The sequence below is a fragment of the Mycteria americana genome, chromosome 13, assembly GCF_035582795.1.
Source record: "Mycteria americana isolate JAX WOST 10 ecotype Jacksonville Zoo and Gardens chromosome 13, USCA_MyAme_1.0, whole genome shotgun sequence".
NCBI classification, from domain to species: domain Eukaryota; kingdom Metazoa; phylum Chordata; class Aves; order Ciconiiformes; family Ciconiidae; genus Mycteria; species Mycteria americana.
Genome location: NC_134377.1, coordinates 7200529 through 7208277, shown reverse-complemented (window position 1 = coordinate 7208277; position 7749 = coordinate 7200529).

Here is a 7749-nt window from a genome sequence, read left to right as displayed (position 1 = left end):
AACTTGCTTTAATGGCCGATTTTAAAGGTACGTATCAGTAACATTTTGTTCTGTTCATGGCTGGCAGATCTTTAAACATTGCAGAACAGGAGATCAATGCAAAAATCAGCTGACAATACAAGAGGGAAATTAGGAGAGCAAGTCCGTTCATTTCCATATCAGCATACTCAGGATGTCAGCTAACAGATAAAGCATTTCTGGAGGATTCGTAGAAACAAACAGAAGGGCCTGAGTTTCTCTGGGAACTGTTCAAGTTCTTTTCTGCCTGGACTGCAAATTAAAGGGAAAAACAGCAGGTCTATTTTGTATCCAGCTCCTGAAGAAGGTCACATAACTGAACTTTTCTCTTCAAGCTTCTATTCTTAGTGTGAACTTTCACTGACTTCTCTATTGGTGCCTTGTTTGTTTGTAATTTAGTAAATTGTACTACATGTAGGAAATGGACTTCATGGCAATAAAACTGAAGCCCCTGAAAAGAATACTCACGAACAGTCGAGACCTGAAAAAACAGTACATTTCCTGTGCACCATATCAACCATCCTGCAACAACGCAGTGAGGTCCAGACTGCGTGAATAGGAAATGACAAGCCTAGAATTACTAATAACGATGAAAGGAGATCAGGCTATTCCACAGGGACTACGCATATATAAAGGTATAACTCTAGCCAACACAATAAACCTTCAAAGCACGAAATGTTAATGTGGAGCAGGAAAGTAACCTAATAAAGGAAGATGCCTTCCATATCCCAGACAAAGCATATTAGAGAGCTTGGGTTTAAGTCTGAATGTTCCACCTCAGTCATTGCAATTATCTGTTAAGTATGATGCTTGAATCCAGATCCCAGCTCTGGTTTTGACTTCTTCAAACCTCTGTATTTAAACTTCTTCCTAGTTCTGCATTACCTGGACCAAGTAGTTATTTTGGGAAATAGCTGAACCTTTTGATACGAACCCAGGCTGTAATAACTGGTTTAGAGGAAAATAAGTATTTTATTGAACAAAAGTTCTTTAAAATGAGGGGAAATTCCTACAAAACAGTTCTGAAGTGTGTGTGCTTTTCATCTCTATTGCCCTCAGTCAGGGTGGTCCAGAAAGTCAGAAACAAGTCAGGACCACACAGTGTAATCTGTACAGAAAGCAGTTCTTGTGTGCTTCTGTGTTGAAACCCTGGGTTGCACAGGTACCACCTCAGAGCTAAAACTGGGTTCTGATAATACCGGTCCACACACTCTGTGCTGCAAGGCTGTTCCCAAGAGTTCCTGTAAAACCCCACAACAGCACGCTAGCGTTAGTCAGAAGCACCCTGGAGGTTGAATTTAAGAGCCAAATACCTAGAATTCAGGCTAAAATTGGGAAAGACCCAAGAAAAGATTTAAACAAACAAACAAAATCTTTCCACTGTAACCCAAGATAGGAGCAAAGGCCGAACAGCATCACGTATCAGAGCTAGTAGGCAGGATTGTAGGCAGCGTTTCTGTCTTTCCTTCCTAAATTAGCAGTATGTACATATATTCCCTCTGAAATACCCAGCTTCTTACAAACACTGCCACTGTCATGTGAATCATGTTTCCAGACACTTTCTTCTGCTGTCATTCCTTGAAATGGGTCGCACAGAGTTCCCCAGAGCAGCTAAATAAATGAATAACTCATGTCCCTAATGCAATAACTGTCTCAGATCACCCGCGGGGTCATGCTGCTTGCTATTAACACCTATCAAGGGATTTAGGTGGACGTGGACCCAGACACGTCCTGCAAGGCCACATTATATTGATGCTTTCTAGATGCTGCAACACCCTTTAAAATGACCTTCTACACTGTCCTTTTCCAGTGGCCACAAAATAAAGTACTGAGTTGTACTGCAAAATAGATCACTGAAATAGATCTTTACATTACTTCACCTCAAATACAGATTCCCTTGCTTCATATGGAGATATAAAGCAATTATCTTGGAACATACCTGATTCAAAACATTTCAAGTGTAAGAGACAGGCAGTGAAGGGTAATTAGCATAATAAAAGTTGTAAGAGAGGAGACAGGTCTAAAATATAGGGGGAAGATAAAACACTGGCTTCATGCTACTTAATACATAGCTAAAAGAAGGAAGACGGTAAACTTCCTTTCTGTCCTGCTTTGGTTTATACATTGACACAAATGAGCTTTAAGTGTGCTGTGATGAAGCAAAAGCAACATTCTCTGTTTTAAAGTCACTCTTTGTACTGTGACCTCTTGCTAATAACACTTAACTTTGGTGGGATTTTGGGGGTTTGGTTTTTTGGGGGTTTTTTTGCCTTTACACTGGTTACAGACAGAGAGTTATTTTCCTAATTCTACTTAAACCTTTACAAGTATTCTTACCAGTTTTAGAAATGGGTATGTCCGTAAACTTAAGCCAAAGCAAAGTTGAGGATTTTGATACGGATGGAAAATTCTGGTCTGCATTTAGATTCCCTGCCTTTCCCATGGACTCTGCAAAAGCCACAGGTACAATCACCTATAGAGCAGAAGAGCCAAATTATAAACCTCATATAGTTGGCTTTATGTCATCCGCTCTTGGCTTCCTGCCGCTCTGAAGCCTGGGTGAGGGGAAGTGGCTGAAAACTGAGGAAGTTTATTGTTGACAATACGTTTTGTCTGCTCTCAGGCATGCCTGGGACCAAAGAAGTCCCTAACCAGCCCCAGGTCTGGGGAGGGAAATGTAAGTTTTCAGTTACCTTCCCCGTCCTCCTCGCCTCCCTCCCTCCTCACCTCTCTCCCTCCCACAGGAAAAGCCCAGCTCAAAGTTTTCAGAGAGTTAAGGTACTTTTGGAAGAGTCCTTCTGTTGTTAGCGCTATTGTCTTTCTAGCTAGAAACATCCTCCTTGCTTGCTTTGACTAAATCACACCTGAAAATACATCTTTAAACCAGAAGAGATTCACAAATTGACCACTTTTGTCAATTAAAAACATTTTCCCTGGAATATGGCTATCTCCCTGGTGCACAGGAAGTGCATTAAAGAAGTAATAAACACTCATAAAACACATTTAATGATCTAACATTTAAGAGCAGCGTTCTTGTTCATTACTGTAACTTTCTGCTAAATTACCACCAACAAGATTGCTCATGGGCTCAAAAGGTCAGTGTTATTTTTGCTGTTGAAATCATGGAGTCTGGGAAACAACTGTGTGTAAATTGCTGATAAACTGGAACAAAGACAGGAGAGAAAAACACTGAACATATAAGAATGCAAGTAAACCAGCAGGAAAGGAGGGGAGGGGAAGAATCTCACGGACAGTTTATTAAAAGAACAAAAGAATAAAATCTGGCGCATTTGTTTTCCACGGGTTCAGGAAGCCCGGTCTTTAAGCACCTACTATAAATAGAGTGTTCTAATCCTTCATCAAAGCGGGTAGTAGTCTATACCAAAATGAATGAATTTTAGGTATAATCGGGGAAGAGGAAGATGTCCCTCCCCTCATAGCAGGAGAAAGATCTCTTGTTTCAATCCTTGCAGAAATTAGATATTTCAAAGCGTAAGAGCTGGAGAGATGAGGCAGAGTCTGGAACACGATGTTTCTATACCGCCAGATTCCTGGCAAGAATATTGTTAGAGAATGGAATTAACAGACATCTAATTCAGGATTGAATCATCTGGTTTTGAGAAGGATGGTTTTGAATGTATCGTGTGGCTAACTTGAAAATCCTCAAGGATTTCCCCTCTGAGTGGAGGGTCTATGTGAATTCTATAAACTTTGAAAAAGCATTTGATAGGGTTGATAGGGATATGATACAGAAAGTAATGGGAACTTATTTGAAATTCTGAAAAGGACAATTTTCGGTCATTTAGCCCTCTATAAAGGATTTGAGTGTAAAGTAATCCCAAAAAGCTACCTCAGAACTATCCAAGTTAAAAACAAATGCAGAATACAGGAGCCTTACATTGCCCTTAAGAAAAAAAAAAAGAGAAAGAAAAAAAATCACTGAAAAATTATTTCCTGCAAAAAACTGTAAATTGCTTCAGGTGAGCTTATTAGATGGCCCAAACCCCATTATTTTATAGGTGAGACAGCTTTGGCTAGCAGCTTGGCCAGTAACAAATAGTATTAAATAGTATTAAACAGTGTAATAGTATTAAATAATTCAATACACCACTCTGGCTCTCAATTGTATGGGTTTGACGTTATTCAAAGCAACTCAACAAGGAGGTTGAAGAGGTTCATTTCTTCAGCCTGCCCACTGAACTGAATGCCTAATGGGTAACTTTTAGGACAGGCACTGAATATTCTTCAGGCAGGTCAAAGCCTGCACACAGCAGTCAATAAAGGGCTACATTAATCTTTAGCTTCACACTTGGCAGCACAAAAGGAATAACAAGATCCACTAACAGTCAACATCTTGCATTTCTGGGAAGGCATTCAAGCTGTGAACCAAGAAATTCTAGTAAGGCCTGTCCCTCAGAAAGGATGAGACCCTTCCTACCACTAGGATTGTTATGGAAAACCTCTTAGATCTCTACATACAGGCACTGTCAAAAAAGGACCTCCAGTGCAGACTGCATGGACTGGCCCAAAGACAGAACATATTAAAGTGCTTCCCTGTTAATCTCTGACCAAAGCTATTCAACTCACGGCTCCCACAGACCAGAAGTAACTAGGGCTGCAGTGTGATTTGGGTGGCAGGGAAGGGAAGGAAAAAGGGAGAATCTGTGGGATCACTCTGCTGCAACAGGAGTGGGAGCACAGTTTTGTGCTACAGAAGTGGGAAAGGGGGCTTCAGCCCTTCAGTTGAATTTGTCCAGTGAGTTGATGCATACCCCCAGACACTCAGGAACCCAGTCTCTCAAGATTTCAGGCATTCAGGGGTTTTACGTACGGGGACTTACATCGACACCCAGCCTGGAAACTTCTGCTTCAAAATAATTTGATCTGCTTTAGAAGTTATTTCTGAGTAACGTACTCTTATTCCAAAGTGAGAATATCCATACAAGGTGCTAACCAGAAGTAATATTTCACTTGAACTGCAGACTCCACTGCAATCCAAATCAGTTGTCCACTGTAAACAAGCCCTTTTTTCAGAGAAGTGGGAAGACGACAAAGCATGACATCTCTTAAGGACAGCTCATGGAAGGGACACTGTGAAGCCTCAACGGCACAGTTGTGTAGTGAAGGCCAATATCCCTGGCTCACAGCAACATGTGAAATTGGGCAGACGGTTGCAGCTGCACTTGGCAAACAAACAGTAGTAACCTAAGCTTGACACTATAAATGATGGTTATTGAACTAGTGTCTTCATGACAAGGCTAGATGCTGGCAAAAGGGCATGAGGAAGACAAAACAGAAGTTTAATTAACTTAACAGGAAAGCAAAAATCTCCTAGATAAAAGAAAAAGAGCCATTTCTGAGCCAAGTATTTAAAGGGTTCTCAGACCTTCCCAGGCCAAAGAGTGTGTGTAATGCTGACTTCCTTCCAGCTCTGTCTGTGCCAGAAATAACTCATCAATGGAGTATATCTCATTAGCGTACCTTTACCAAAAGCCATTCTTGCAAAAGAAAGTGATACTTGCTGTTGACATGCTGTTGGCAAATGAGGAAGAAGGAAGCTGCGTTTATGAAGAGTGTAACACGTTCCACTGTCCTGCTTGAGCACATGCAAATGCTTGCTGACTTGTAATGGCATGAGCTGAAGACTTAAAAGAGAGAGAGAGCGCGCACGCCAGGGCAAGAGTGAATCCGCAGCGACCAAGGGGAGAAGGGGAGGATTGATTGGCCTCTTCAAGATCTTGGGTATCTTCGGCATCTTTCAAAGGCTCGTTAGCAGTTTACATCACTGATACTGTCTTTCATGTCTTCTTGTTCCTAGCCACAGCAGAGCGAACCTGGAGTCATCTATTATGGTTGTCACGCAACACACTGAATTCTGGCCAGTTGGGCTGTAAGCACAGGAGAGACTTGCACCTTGCCTGAAGACACAATACCTAACTCTTGACCTGAGAGAGGCACTGAAGGAAACATGTTACCTGTATGGTTATGCATTCATCCACCAACTGGCTGTGGTTTGCCTGATGTGCTCCAGTTCAGGATCTGAGCTTTAATTTAGAAAGAAAAGTACATTTCTATCTTTCACAGTTTTAAAGAAAATAATTCACACGTGAATAGAATGGAGCAGCTGAAATAGCATCTGCTGAAGTCTGCAGAGAGCCTGAAATCAAAGCTCTGAGAAGAGTAATTACCTTCCACCCAGGTATCTCGCTGGGCTCCAAAACTCAAAGACTGGCTTTATGAAGGAAAAAAAGGACAGAAATAAAAAGTCCATGTTAACCATTTAATTGCTGGACGGCAGTCTACAGAGACTGGAATTTAAACTAGTTGGACAGAGATGAAAAGACAAGAAACAGAAAGGCAGCAGAAAGAAGGAAGGGAGGAGATAGTGGAGGACCTACTGGTGGAGATAAGTTTCCTGCTGAGCAATAGTTACCGTACCAATAATTTCTGAGGAAATTTCTGACAGTAACTGTGGGAGGGGGTTTTGTTTGGTTTTGGGGATTTTTCTGTTTACCAGCTAGACTCCATACTGGACCTTTGGTCCAACCTCAGAGTTCTGTGGGTCCAGAGGAGAAGACAGTACTAAATTTATAGCCCCAACTATCATTAAGGATGGAATGTAGTCCTTTCCAGGAATGAGTGAGACACTCCTCCCACAGCCAAAGAGAGGGGCTTTTATCTTTTTTCTTTTACACACAAGGCACCCTCCTGCCCCCCCCCCCCGCCCCCCCCCCCCCCCCCCCCGCTGCACAGCATGCATATAGCCATTTCCTGAAACATTTCAAATTTGTTTTCCTTAGGTTATTTGTGTCTACAGCCACCAGCTGGTCTGTGTCAAAGCTGATATGTTCAACATATTATTCCATTATCCTATGAGGTTGAACATGTCCTTCCTCCCATGAGAGCTGTTAAAATATCAGTCTTACAGAAAAGAGACAGCTTTAGTCCCACTGTCACCTCCTTTCTCCTTCCGAGTAACACGCTGTCCTCAGTGATCATATGGCATATAGCTAGCTTTTTAGTCCCTCTTGGTATTTTGTGTTCATACATGCAAGAAATGATACCTGGCCATTTAATACTCAGCTCTCTCCCTGAACAAGCCACACACATGTATCAAGTGGCTGGAAAAAAAGCTCTGAAGGCTTGAAAGAGACAGTGCCTGATGCTTTATTTTTTCAAATTACAACAGTGCCTGAATCTTTCTTTTCTCAAATGACAATTTCCTATATTGTATTATAGAACTCTATAATTTGAAATGATCACTTCTTCTCCTCCATCAAGCTATCAGTCATATTTCCAAAACTGCTCTCTTGATCTTAAAAAGCCTTGGAAAACATCTCCAATTCAGGTCAACGACATTTAAACTGAGGAAATGGTCACCTTTGGTTTTCCTCTGCAGGCTCCTCATGCCCCTGGGAATGGGAGAGCAGAAATTCCTGGCTGGTTTCCATGACCCCAAGGACTGAACATTCCTTGCTTGAGGAGCCTTCCCAACCCCTGCAGTAACTACAACTAAGCTTGGGTCAGCAAAGATTATTCAGAAGATGCCATTTAAAGTTGGTAGGGATAGAAGGCACTGGGAGAGGAGAGAGAAGGAGAGAGAGAAAGCACCACTGATGGGGATGGAGGCAGCCAACACACAAACAAATGAGCCTGCATCAAAGATATGTAGGACCTCCTGGGGGAATACTTAACAAAATCACTGGCAACAATATGAGCACTAGCTCTTGC